The sequence below is a fragment of the Microcebus murinus genome, chromosome X (assembly GCF_040939455.1).
Source record: "Microcebus murinus isolate Inina chromosome X, M.murinus_Inina_mat1.0, whole genome shotgun sequence".
In the NCBI taxonomy this organism is placed as follows: domain Eukaryota; kingdom Metazoa; phylum Chordata; class Mammalia; order Primates; family Cheirogaleidae; genus Microcebus; species Microcebus murinus.
In genome coordinates this window covers 10,743,005-10,757,344 of record NC_134136.1, presented here as the reverse complement: position 1 = coordinate 10,757,344, position 14,340 = coordinate 10,743,005, and the positions used below count along the sequence as shown (strand labels likewise).

General features: G+C 37.6%; 1 long non-coding RNA gene across 1 annotated transcript; it reads left to right on the top strand.

Annotated features, from left to right (window-relative positions):
* The first annotated feature begins 2,076 nt into the window (after window positions 1-2,076).
* Window positions 2,077-13,191, top strand: LOC142865958 (uncharacterized). The gene is made up of 2 exons (XR_012916053.1): window positions 2,077-11,530; window positions 12,917-13,191. It is a non-coding gene; the product is annotated as an uncharacterized LOC142865958 (long non-coding RNA).
* The last annotated feature ends 1,149 nt before the right edge of the window (window positions 13,192-14,340 follow it).

Here is a 14,340-nt window from a genome sequence, read left to right as displayed (position 1 = left end):
CCTGATATCTCTTCTTTCAGACTTGCTTTATTACCCAGTGCATGATGAGTTTTCATACATCTCACATACTTAAAGAAGATGTGTATTCTCAAATTACTAAAGCAGAATTGGCTATAATTTTATGTATAATTATTAAATTATGCTTCTTAATAGGATCATTCATAACTTCTATCTCCTTAGTTATATAAATTAACTGAAAGTTTATTAGTATCTCCAAAGATTTATTAGTTTCTTTTCCAGTTTAATATATATCCATACACAAGACATTGTGAAGCTATGCTAGAAGTACATGAAAATTTATAATAATTTCATCAACTTCTGAATTCGCTTTTTTCATTTTATAGTGTCCCCTCTTTTTTAAAATTCCTAATACTGCTTTTATGTAGTCTGTTTTGATTGATACTAATAAAACTATACCTGGTTATTTTAGGATCATATTCATGTACTACAACCTTTTCTTTTTACATCTTACATTTCTATATCTTTTGTTTTAAAGTCTATCTAAAGCACATAGGTGTAATTTGTTTCATTGTTTCTTACTCCTGACATTTCGGGGATGTTTTTATCCTTTTATTATATGATTTTGATATGTTTTCTTTGTGATTCACTTCTCTTTTGCTGCCTTCTTTTGGATTTATTAAGTGGGTCACTCTATTTTTTTCCTCTACTATTTTGGAAGTTACACATTACTTTACCAAGCATCTCCTAATGTTAGTGATTTACAGAACCATAGTATAATTATCAACTAAAAGAAGTAAACATTGCTACAGAGTTAATAACTAAACCACAAATCTTACTTGGATTTCATCAGTATTTCTGCTAACTTCTTTTTCTGTTCAGTATCCAATCTAAGATCTCACATGGCATTTAGTTACCATGTCTCCTTAGTATCCTCCAATCTGTGACAATTCCTCAGTCTTTCTCTTCATAAATTTGACACTTTTGAAGAGTATGCTGTTCACTTATATCAAATGTCTCTCATTTCAGGATTGTCTAATGTTTTCTCTTAAGTAGATTAAAGTTACATTTTTGGCAACAGTATGATAGAAGTGATGCTGTACCCTTCTCAGTTCATCATTTTGGAAAGTGTATGATGTTGAGATGTCATAACTGGTGATGGCAACTTTGGTTAAGGTGGTATCTGCCAGGTTTCGCTACTGTAAAGTTATTTTTCCCTTTATAATTAATGTCATCTATTAAATTGATTCTTTAATAGAACACAGGTATAGAAGAGATACAAGTTATTTTCTCAAACTTTGTGACTAGTTTGTTTAAATAGCATAATCTTATCTGATAAGTTTTATAATTTTGATTTCTTGTTTGCAGGTAGTTATGTTGGAGAAATCACATTTTGAATAGCCTTAACCTATATTTTCAGAACACTTATTTAACTTGAAATTTGCTGCAAAAGAACTTAATAGGAATGCCAAGAAATGTGATAAAGAAGAAAAGGCTAAAAAGGCTAAGATTAAAAACGTGAGGCAGTTTGAATATGTTTACTTTTTTTAACTCATGAAATGAGTGCAATTAATCATGGAAGAGTGGTTAATTATATAGAATTTATTTTACATTGAAGAAAGATTAGTTATTGGCTTTGGCATTCTAAACTAAGTAGCTATTTAAATAAATTATCCTACATTGTTAATAACAGCTGTGTATATTACTGTTTAACCATTTATTACTATTTATTTGTGCAAGTATAGACCATAAGACTGAGTGTGACTGTTGTGTTACTATACTATTCTTTGGTTTATAGCTAAAACTACTCTTACTATGAAGTATAAAGCCCATTTGTAAGAAAATATTTAAAATTTTTGGCTGGTTTTAATTTATATATTTTCTTAAGTTTTTTTTTTTTTTTTTTTTTTTTTTTTTTTTGAGACAGAGTCTCGCTTTGTTGCCCAGGCTAGAGTGAGTGCCGTGGCGTCCTAGCTCACAGCAACCTCAAACTCCTGGGCTCGAGTGATCCTTCTGCCTCAGCTTCCCGGGTAGCTGGGACTACAGGCATGCACCACCATGCCCAGCTAATTTTTTATATATATATCAGTTGGCCAATTAATTTCTTTCTATTTATAGTAGAGACGAGGTCTCGCTCTTGCTCAGGCTGGTTTTGAACTCCTGACCTTGAGCAATCCGCCCGCCTCGGCCTCCCAAGAGCTAGGATTACAGGCGTGAGCCACAGCGCCCAGCCTATTTTCTTAAGTTTTATATCTAAACATTACATAGCATTAATGTATATTGTGGGTTGCGTGTTTACTAGGATAATTCACAGAACACACTATATAGTTGTACTCATGGCTATGATTTATTACAGTAAAAAGATACAGAGCAGAATCAACAAAGGGAAAGGGTACATGTGGTGAATTCTAGAGCAGGGGTCCCCAACCTATGGTGGGTTGTATAATTATTTCATTATATATTACAATGTAATAATAATAGAAATAAAGTGTACAGTAAATGTAATGTGCTCGAATCATTAAGAACCAACTTCCCCATCCATGGAAAAATTATCTTCCGTGTAAACGGTCCCTGGTGCTAAAAACATTGGACACCGCTGTTCTAGAGGATCCAGGCTCCGGCTTCCAAGTGTCCTCTCCCAGTGAAGTCATACAGGATTAGTTTAATTTCTTCAGCTAGTTATGATCACACAGGTGAAACTTCTCCTGGGCCTAGGCATCCAGGGTTTTTATCAATAGTCAGTGATGTCATATAGGCACTTTCTGTCTAGTCCATACCAAAATTCCAGATCCCCAGAAGGAAATCAGGTATTTGGCATAAATCATCATCGTTTATTTGTATAAACAGTTAAGGTGCAGTGAGCCACTCTTATCAGTTCTGGGAACCTTCTCCAAATCTCAGTGCCTAGATGCCAGCCAAGTGCCAAACTTTCAAGTAGGTCTTTCTAAGTATAGGAGTCTCAGGCCCAATATGGTAATTATTTTCTGTACATGTGTATTTATAGATTTTATTTTTAAAATTTTATTACCTTAGATATTTGAATATATGATAATAGCATATATCCAATCCATGAATTGAGTCACTTTGAGTACTTTGTCTATAGTCTTAATTTAGAAAACTTTACAAGAAGAAAACTTTTAGTAAAGGAGATGGAAATACTTAGGCTGAGTTTAGAGAAAAATAAACTTAAAGATGATGAATTAATATTAGGATTATCTCTTTCTGAAAACATATGCCCAACTATTGCAAGGAAAAAGAAACCACCCCAACATTTTTGGCCTAATATTATTTTTGCATACTGAGGAGTTTGGAAATAATCAAAAAATGGTTTTTGAGATTTCAGATCTTAGGCAAGCACAGCAGTATTAAAACATGCAATTTTTTTTCACCATATACAATCCTAATTAATATTTTTTTATGAAAACAGTTGACTGACAAGGTGTAGTGCTTCCTTATTGTATGTGTCTAGTGCATTGTGATTCTACTCTTCCTGATACATATTTCTTCGCAGTTTACTTTCATTTTCCACCAGTTTCTACTTCCCCCAAATATGTTTACTCCTGGTTTTCCTTTAACTGTTTGTTTTTCCAATCATTCCCAGATCTTGACCTACAACAGCCACTTTTTATTGACACATTTTAAAATCAATTTCCATTGAAATTTACTGACAAAGGGCTTTATTTTAAAATATGCAAATCCATATGCTAGAATGATTTGTGTGGATTGAAAGTAGAAACTCTTAAAAATAAAACTATGTACATACTAGTAGGGAAAATGAGTAGTGGTGTTTTTTATAATCTTCAAGTGGGGGCTGCAAACCTCAAGCCAACAAAGGAAGACTGGTAAATTTAACTGTTGAAAAAAATTCTGTATTTCTAAAAATTCTATTAAAAAGTCAAAAGAAACCTGGGAAAAGAACATTTGCAGCAATATGAAAGCATATCTAAAGCATATATAAAGCATAGATCTGAAATTTTGGTATGTACTAAGCAGAAGGTACCTACATGATGTGACTGACTACTGATAAAAACCCTGGACTCCTAGGCCCAGGAGAACTTTCATACGTGTTGTCATAAGTAGCTGGAGAATTAAGAGTTCTTAAAATAATTAATAAAAAAATTAAGTTATTAAAAATTAGGTAAAGCATATAAAGTAAAAATTCTTTTAAACACAAAAAGCTCAGCCTTACTCATTCTTTAATTGCATTACTTTTAAAATGTAAATTTAACATTTCTTAGGTTTATAAAGATCAAAAAGTTTGATAATGTTCTTCAGAACATTGATCCGGGCAAAGATTTTTTGTGTAAGACCTCAAAAATACAAGCAACAAAAGCAAAAATAGAAAAATGGGATTATATCAAGCTAAAATGCTTCTGCATTGCAAAGGAAACAACAGAGAGAAGTGACAACCTACAGAATAGGAGAAAATATTCCAAAGCTATAATATCTGACAAAGGATCAATAAACAGAATATATAAGAAACTCAACTCTACACCCCAAAAGCAAACAAATAATCTTATTCAAAAATGGGCAAAAGATCTGAGTAGACATTTCTCAAAAGCAGACACACAGATGGCCAACAGTATATGAAAAAAATGCTCAACATTACTAATCATCAGGGAAATGCAAATCAAAGCCACAATGAGATGTCATCTCAGTCCAATTAAGATGACTGTTATCAAAAAGAAAATAACAGAGGCTAGTGAGGATGTAGAGAAAAGGAAATGCTTATACACTGTTGGTGGGAAAAATTAGTGTAGCCACTATGGAAAACAGTATGGCGATTCCTCACAAAACTAAAACAAGAAATGTTTCAGCAATCCCAGTGCTAGATATATATCCAAAAGAAAGGAAAGCAGTATATCAAAGAGATAGCTGCCCATTTTTGTTGCAGCACTATTAACAATAGCCAAGATATGAAATCAATCTAAGTGTTCATCAGTAGATTAACAGATAAGGAGAATGTATATATATATACACAATGAAATAATTCAGCCATAAAAAATGAAATCCTGTTATTCACAACAACATGGATGGAACTGAAGGATGTTAAGTGAAATATCAAGAAGACAAATACCATGTGTTCTCACTCATTTGGGATCAAAAAAATATATTGACCTCATGGAAGAGGCAGATAGTAGAATGGTGACTACCAGAGGCTGGGAAAGATAGGAGAGAGAAAGGCATGAAGAGAGGTTGGTTAATGGGTACAAAAGTACAATTAGATAGAATGAGTTTTAGTGTTCCATAGCACAATAGGGTGACTATAGTTAATAATTTATTGTATATTTCAAAATAGGTAGAAGAGAAACTTTGAAATGTTCCCAGCTTAAAGAAATGGTAATTGTTTCAGGTGATGGATATCCCAGTTATCCTGATTTGATCACTATACATGATATGTATGTATCAAAATATCACATATACCCCATAATATATACAACTATTATGTATCCGTTTTAAAAAGTAGTGCCTTAAGTTTCCTATTAAACACCTGTCTTCCTGTTATGGTCTGAATGTGCCCCCACCTTAAATTCATATGTTGAAACCTCAATACCAGTGTGATGGTGTTAGGAGTTGGGGCTGTTGGGAGGTGATTAGGTCATGAGGGCAGAGTCCTCATGAATGGGATTACTGCCCTTATAAAAGAGGCCCCAGTGAGTTGCCTTGCCTCTTCAACCATGTGAGGACACAGTTAGAAGGTGTCATGTATGAATCAGAAAGTGGGCCCTCACCATACTCTACATCTGCCAGCACCTTCATCTTAGATTTTCCAGCCTCCAGAGCTGTAGGATATAAATTTCTTTTGTTTATAAGCCATTCAGTTTATGGTATTTTGTTACAGAAGCTCAGAAATAACCCCAAAACACCTCCTTGCTCAGGAAATTATAATTTGAGAAATTGGAGGCGTTGGAATTGCCTCAGCTTTCTACTGATCTTTCTCCTCTAAAACCTGCTGCCCCCCTGCCATACCTCCACAACAAAACTCCATCCTTACACATATGTTTGCTTTTTTCTCTCTTGTTTCAAAAGTTCATCTGTTCTTCCTTTTGCCCTCCCTCTACCAGAGCTCTTGACCTCATCACTTCCTTCTTCCCCAGGGCCTTTATGAATCATCCCCTATATACTCTCTCGTGTCTTCCACCTCCCCATTTTGCCGACTCCCTTCCTTCAGCTGGAAATATGTTTTCAGGTTTCTTCAACCCTAAAAGGCCTTTACTTTGACTTCTGGTATCCTTCTAGTTTTCATATCTCTTTTCCCTGAAACTCCTTCACAGAGTAGTCCACACTTACTATATTTATTTCCTCTCTTCTCATTAACTTCTCAGACCAAACCCATACTGCTGTCCCTGTGTCCTTGAAACTGTTCTTAACAAAGTCACAGTGACCTCCAAAGGTCACTTAGCCAAATCCTTTGTCAGGTTTGCCATATCCAAAGGCTAGTTTTTAATCTTTTCTTCTGCTATATTTGATACCATTGATTTTCCTCTCCTTGAAACTATGTGCTTGGCTTCTGTTACACTGCATGCTTAAGCTCCCCCACTACTTTATGACTATCCATTCTCAATCTCCTTCACAGGTTTTTCTTCCTGTTTGCATCATAAAGATTTTTATCCCTCTGGCTTCCATCTTTGTCCTCCTTCTCTTTCCTCCTGTACTTTCCTTTCTATCCTCCTGTGTTCAATTACTGTGTTCTGATGATTCCCAAATCTGTTTTCGCTCTTGAATATCAGACTTGAATATTCAGTTACATGCTGGGAAGATCTATTGTGGAAATGACACAGTTATCTTAACAAGTCCACAATGATATTTATCATTATTCTCCCGCTCTATAAAACTTAATTTGTGTCCAGTCTCAATTGGCCAGTGCTCTGGTTTGGATATGGTTTGTCTCTACCAAAACCCACATTGAAATTTAATTGCCAATGTAATGGTGTTAGGAGGTAGTGTCATTAAGATGTGATTAGGTTGTTAATATTGATTAATGTCTTTCTTGAGAGAGACTGGGTTAGTTCTCATAGGAATAGATTAGTTCCATAAGAGCAGAGTCATAAAGCGAGGTTGCCTCTTTTCATGTGCCTGCTTCCCCCTCCACTTCCCTGCCATGGCCCTCACCAGCAGCCAAGCAGCTGCTGGCACCATGCTCTCGGACTTTTCAGCCACTAGAATTGTGAGCCAAATAAACCTCTTTTCTTTATAAGTTACTCAGCTTTAGGTATTCTGTTATAGTGACACTAAATGGACTAAGACAGCCAATATGGAAATAAGGCAGAGGGAACAACAAAGATACAAAAGTGTGAGAACATAGCATGTTGGGGAACTTCAAATTGTTCAGTAATGCAGAGAGATAAGACTAGATAGGTAGGCAGGTTATTAAGGTCCTGTGTGTCATGGAAGAACTTTTGATTGCATCCTGAAGGTGATGAGAAACCAATGGGGGGGGGGGGAATGATCAAGGAAATTACATAGAGAAAATACTGGTTAGATAGACCATTTTGGCAAGAGCAAGTTATAAGAGAAGTGAGCAAACTACAGCCCACTGGTCAAATTTAGCTGGCCACCTATTTTATAGTTTCAGTGGGATATGCCACACTCGTTCATTTACATAATATCTGTGGTTTCTTTTTTGCTGTAATAGAGTTGAGCAGTTACTACAGAGACTGTATGGCCTACAAAATCTAAAATAATTACAATCTGATCCTTTACAGAAAAACTGTGCAGACCCCAGGGTTGTAGGACTCTGCAACTAAAGACTGGTTTACTGGCTAGAAGGTTTTGTATAGTTCAAGAAAAAAAAATGAGTTGCCTCTTAGGGCAGTATGATGAATTTAAAAGCTGTTGAGGTAGTAGAATCTGGATTTGGTAACTGAATGTGGAGTGTGAGAAGAAGGAGTATTCAGGGATGACTTTATGATTTCTGGCTTGTGCAGCCAATCAGTTGAATGGTGGTAGCTTTCCCAGAAATTGGAAAACACAAAATGTGATGATCAGTCAGGTTGGTGAGGGATGGAGGGAATGTTGAGCTTTTGATATTCTAAGTGAGAGCTTGCTATCCTGATGTAGTGGTCTAATAGGAAATTGGATCTTTGGTTCTGGAGATCTGGAGATAGGGTTAATATGAAGATAACAGATTCAAGAGGGCTGAGTGATTAGTTGTAATCGTGGGTATAGATGGAATTGGTCAGGGAGATAGGGGGGTAAGCAGTAAGAACCACAACAGGTTGAGGAATCCTTTTGTGGAAATATTAACATTTAATGGGATGGGAAAAGGGAGGTGGAGGAAGAACTACTAGCAAAGAGCAAAAGGGAACAACCAGAGTAATAGGAAAGAGAATGTTTTAGTCTGTTTAACATACTTCAAGGAATGTCTGAGGCTGGATGATTTATAAAGAAAAGTGTTTTATTTGGCTTATCGTTCTGCAGGCTATATAAGAAGCATGGCACTGACATCTGAGGAGGGCCTCAGGAAGCCTCCACTCATGACAGAAAGTGAAGGGAGAATAAGTATGTCACATGGCAAGAGAAGGAGCAAGAAACAGGAGGGAGGTGCTGCACTCTTTAATCAACCAGCTCTCATGTGAACTAATAGAGAACTTGCTCATTACCATGGGGAGAGCACCAAGCTATTCATGAGGGATCCACCCATATGACCCAAACACCTACTCAGCGGCACCTCCAACATTGGAGATCAAATTTCAACATGCTGTCTGGAGGGGACAAACATCCAAACTACATCAGAGGAGAACTATGAGTGAAAGAGGTATATTGGAAGTCTAGGGATGAGAGAGACTCAGAGAATGGTTGTCATGGCAAAATCTAGCAAGTAAGAAAATTAAAAATTATCTGTTGGATATGGCCAGCAGTATGACAGTGATGACTTTAGCAAGAACAATTTCTGTGGAATTGTGGAGGCAAAGTCCAGGTATATATTACTTCTAGGAATCCACACTAAGGCCACAATCATAGATCACCATAAAGATTGATATATAAGAAATCTCATTACAGTGGCATTTAAAATAGCAAAAACAGTTCGCTATCACTTGGATGCTTAATCATAAAAGAATGATTATGTAACTTGTAATATAATAGAATACTGTTTTATTAATCTAAAAACAATGTTTCCAAAAATAGCTAATGATGTGGGGGAAATACTCACAATATTAATACTAAGGGGAGCAAGCAGGTTCTTCACTCATCAGCCCACCCATCTACTAAAACTTATCAAATGCCTATTATGTATCAAGCAGTAGGGATACAACACTGAATAAGATAAGATCCCTACTGGTGGAAGGGGACAAACAAAAAAAAATGTATAAACATGTCAACTACATTTCTTAGCAGTAAGTTCTATAATGAAAATAAAACATAATAATGTAATAGGGTAATAGAGTGGATGGACTACTTTAGGCCAGGTAATTAGGAAAGGTCACTTGAGAGAAATGACATTTAGGCTGAAAACTCAATGGCCAAAAGGAACCAGCTCTGCACAAATTTGAAGGAAAAAACAAAATCCGCTCAGACAGAGGAAATAGTTAGTGCAAAGTCAAGACAAGGTTAAGATGTATGTATTCCAGGAAAGATGTAAAGTACAGTATGTGTTGGAGCAGAGTGATTAAGGAGGAGTGTAGTAAGAGATGAGACTGCAGATGCAGGCAGGGCCAGATCATGTAGAGCCTTATAAGGCATATTAAGGGCCCTAGGTTTTGTTGTAAGTGTGATAGGAAGCCACTGAAGGGCTCTAAACAAGAGAATATCATGATCATGATGTACTGGTAAAAAATGACCACTCTGGCTACTGGGTAGGGAGACCATCTGAGAGGTTAGAGCAGTAGGGCAAGCAAAGAATGACATGATTTGGCTTACAGTATTGGGAATGGAGTTGAGACCTAGTCAGGTTCAGGATACATTTTGAAAGTAGATTTGCTTTGGACTAGATGTGGGATAGAAGAATAAGTAATGATGACTCCCAGATTTCTGGCTTGAACAAATGAGTAGAGAGTTGCTATTTACTAAAAAAAAAGAAAATAGTGGAATAGAAGCAGATAATGATTATGTTTTAGTGTGTGCGATGTGTAGAAATCGAGCATTCTAGTTCTGGAAAATATTAGGGTAGAGATGCCTATTATAATACCCAAGTAAAGATGACAAAATGATAGCTAGATATATGAGCATGAGGAAGAAATAAGGGTGATGAGGATATCTATCTGCTTCTTCTTTAATATCTCAATATCCTCTTCTCTCATTCTCACTTTCAGCTGATAGCCTTGCTGTCTGTTTTATTGAGAAATAAATCTCTCACTATTCTACCTACCTGCATCTGTGCTCATAAACTCTCCTTTCCCTTCTCTTATAGTAGACAAATTGTCCTGTGTAGTGCTAGCAAAGGCCAGCTCCTCCCCTTGTATACTATATCTCATCCCTCTCTTCTACCTGATGTTATATATTACTGCTCTAGCAATTCTCTCTTCTGCATCAGTGTAACAGGGGGAATGGCCTGAAAAATGATAAAATGATTTACAAGTCGTCTCTCTTAACGGCTCCCACCCTTTTTGGAATTAAAAACTACATCCCTGCCTGAGGCCAATAATCAGAGGAGCAGGGGAGTGTCCTTTATTCTTTGTACCACAGGAGATGGCTCGGAAGAATTGTCTGGACACTCTGTCAGGAGGTTGTCTTCACCAGGGCTGCTGTAGTTAAACAGCAATAGACTGAAGCTAAAATCTCCCTTTAAAAATTCCATATTTCTGCTTATAGATAGGATGGTGGTACTTTAAGGTAAGAGTCTAACATCCTCCTCATTTGCTGACAAATTAATAAACTTCCCTTCCTTTCCCTAAACCACTTGTCCTGGTTATTCTAATGTGACTTCAGGGACAAGTGCCGAAGTTTCAGTAACAGAATTTGGTGTCCCTGGGTGGGCCCATTGATGCCCTGGTGAAACGATACCTCACTACTGTTGCCATGACTAAAAGGGGGAAAGCAGCCCCGGGTCAAGCTGTAGGTCTTTGCGGATAGGAACAATGTCATTTTGGGGTGGGAGAGTAAAGGACCCTCCCCCCAACAACTGCTAGAGCCTGTTTAGCTCTGGGAAACTCCTGTCTCTCCCCACCCACCAAAGTATAGATGAAGCTCCCCACAACATGAACTAAGTTAAAAAAAAAATATTTAAAAAGTGTCACGATCCCTTGGCCATTTGGTAAATTCCCCGGTGTACATGCCGAGACCCTTGATTCCACCTGTTTGTTGGAGATTTTCAAATCTTTCAGTGCTATGGCAGGACATTTTGTTTAGAGATGCAATTGGGGATAAAAGTCATGAGTTTGAGTGAAACTAGAAAATCTGAAGAATTCATTCCCTTTTAAATTTAAAGATACTGATTCTCATTTAAAAATTTGGTTCCCATTTGTCTAGTAAAGCCTTGAGATTGTGTTAAAAATTCCCCAAATTATCTGTGTGTGTTTTTGATAAGTTTCATTTCAACTAGAAAACCTAAGAATTCATTCCCTTTTAGATTTGGAGATGTTGATTTTCATTTAAAAATTTGGATCTCGTTCATCTGATTCCCATTCATTTGGTAAGTCCTTGACATTAAGATAATTGACATTGGAAGTTCCCTGTATTGTCTACTTGTCATTTTGTGTTCATTTTTTTTTCAACACGAGACTCCGTTTCTATTCCATCTAAATGCCCCTTAAAAAATCTTGACTAAGTGGATAACTTGTAAGTCTATGTCTCAAACGGTGGTGTTATTGTAATCCAGTGTACATGCTGAAATATAAACAAACTGTTAAATAAAACCTTAAATTATTATATTATCTTACAACTAGAATTATTTTGTCAAGAGTCAGGTAAATGGGACAAGACCCCATATGCACAATCTTTCATACAATTACATAATAAAGAGACTCGAAGGCCAGGTGCTAAAATTACAGAGGGATTAACCAGGTTAGATCTCACGAATTTGCTCCTCTGCTGCCAGTGTCCCAGCTCTTCACCTGCCAAGGAAGGTGCCGCTTGACCATGTTCAACCTTGTGCTCCTGGGGCCCCCATCGCTCTAACCACTGTGGGCTTTCGTGATGCTTTGTTTTAGTTGGATGGTCAGATTCCCCTGGTTCACACCAGTTATGGGTCGAGGTACTGTGCAAGAGTGTGGCCCAATGGGAGCAGGGACTGTCATGCATGGCCCACTGCCTAGAGGGACGCAGTGAGGGGAAAATAGGCAAGGAGGAGTACCTGCCGCCCTGTTGTCTCTCCTCTCCCCCAGTACATGTACCTGCTCAGCTCCCCAGGGGTGGCCATGAAGCCTACCACAGCTGGGGTGATCCACGAGGTAGGGGGCCGGGCAGCTCACACCTAGTGTTGCCATGTTAGAGGGCCCAGAGAGGGTGCAACTTGGAATGATTCTTCAGTCCCATGCTCACTAGGTTATGACTTGCAAGTAAAAATGATCTCTCCTTCCAAGACCTGAGGGGGAAAAAAAAAACACAACAAAAAAAAAACTCAAGTTAGCCAAAGAAGACCCATAACTGGGACAGGACAATTTCTATTATGACTATATGAGATAGGGGAGTTAAAGACACAAGGACAGCATACTTTGAGACAGTAAAAAAAAAAAAAATTGCCCCAGATTTATATACAATCAGTATACTTTAAATAAATAAATAAATAAAAACATTGCCCAAAATTACAAAGAGACCCAAGTAATAACAAAAGGGACCCTGCCTCACTAGTGGCTCCAATTCAGATATCCCCACAGGAGCCCTGGACACAGTTGACAGTAGGGACTCAATTGGTGCCAAGCCATGTGGACAAAAGTGGTCTGCCTACACACACACCTGCTGCCCTGTCTCCAGCACCAGCCACACAATGCTCTGTGAGCTGGGGGGGGGTGCATTGGGTAGCAGCAGAAAGATAGCCATCAACAAGTGGAGACTAAAGAACTTGTTACATTGGGCCCAGGAGGAAGACCTGGGAGAGCTGCAGCCAGAGCTGAAGGCACTCCCACCACCACTTTCATCACCAAATCCAGCAGACCTGGGCAAACAGCGAAAATATTGGGAGCTGTTCCAGAAGTGACAGAAGCTCACCTCCGGGGACGCCACCAAGCTGCTGCTGGATAAATACCAGGGCCTGATGAAATGTACAGGTGTATGCCACTGCAGAATAGTTCATATTCCCTCAACAGATGTACACATTGTTACAACATTTACAAGAAAAAAAAAAACTACTAAAAATGAGTAAGGCCATATAGACCAATGGGACCTCAGGGCATACAGAAAAAATTAAAATTCCCCATACGAATGAGTATAAATTTGTACAAGATCTATGTGCCATTAGTAATATTGTGCAAGTGACTGATACTCAGTCACATTTAAATGACAATATCCTGCACCTAAGCTGGCCTTGTGGCACTACTGGACTGTGTTATCTCAGGAATTTAAAAAGGTTCTCCTGCCCTGTTCAGCAAAGACTTAATGAAAGACTTACTAAACCTACAATTGGACAAATTTATGGAGAAGTCACTTATCTGGGATTCATAATTAACAAGGGAATCTGCGACAACTACGTGAGTTCCTAAAAATGACAGATGGTTCTGTAACATCTAGATCCCAAACTTTAGGTTAATAACAAAGCCCTTGTACGAGGCCCTTAAAAAATAGATGTGCAGCCACTAATCTGGACCACTGACTGTCAAAATGCCTTTAAAAGAAACTAAAACAGAGCCCTGTGACTGTTCCCGCTTTGGGGTTGCCTGACTCACAAAAGAAAAAATTATATGTTCATAAAAAACAACAAGTAAACCTTGGAGTCTTAGTAAAAATACTGAGAGACATCCCATGGCCAGTGGCATACTTGTCAAAGCCACTAGAAATGTTGTAAGAAGATGGCCTCCTTGCCTCCAAACAATAGCAGCTACTTGTCAGTTATTATTATAGACTGTGTCTACTCTCAATCCTGCCACCCTGTTACTAGATGAAAAAAGTAAACCTTTACAATATGACTGTTCAGAGGTTCTAGGGACTGTCTATTCTAACAAGATAGATCTGTCAGATCAGCCAATGACAGAGCCAGATGGAATCTTTTCACCAAGGAGAGACAGGTACTAAAAAAATGACACTGCTGCCTGAGACTTCAGCCCAAAAAACTAAACTGATTACTTTAGCCAGAACTCTTCAGTTATCCAGAGAATGAAAGGTAAGGTAAACATTTATATGGACTCTAAATATACTTTTATGATTGTATATACTCATGGTACCATTTAAAAAGGGGACTCCTGATGACAAAAAAAAAAAAAATAAAAAATCTTAAATATGCCACTAAAATAATGGCCCCAGTACAGGTCATGACTGAACCCAAACAGGTGGTCATCGTACACTGTCCTG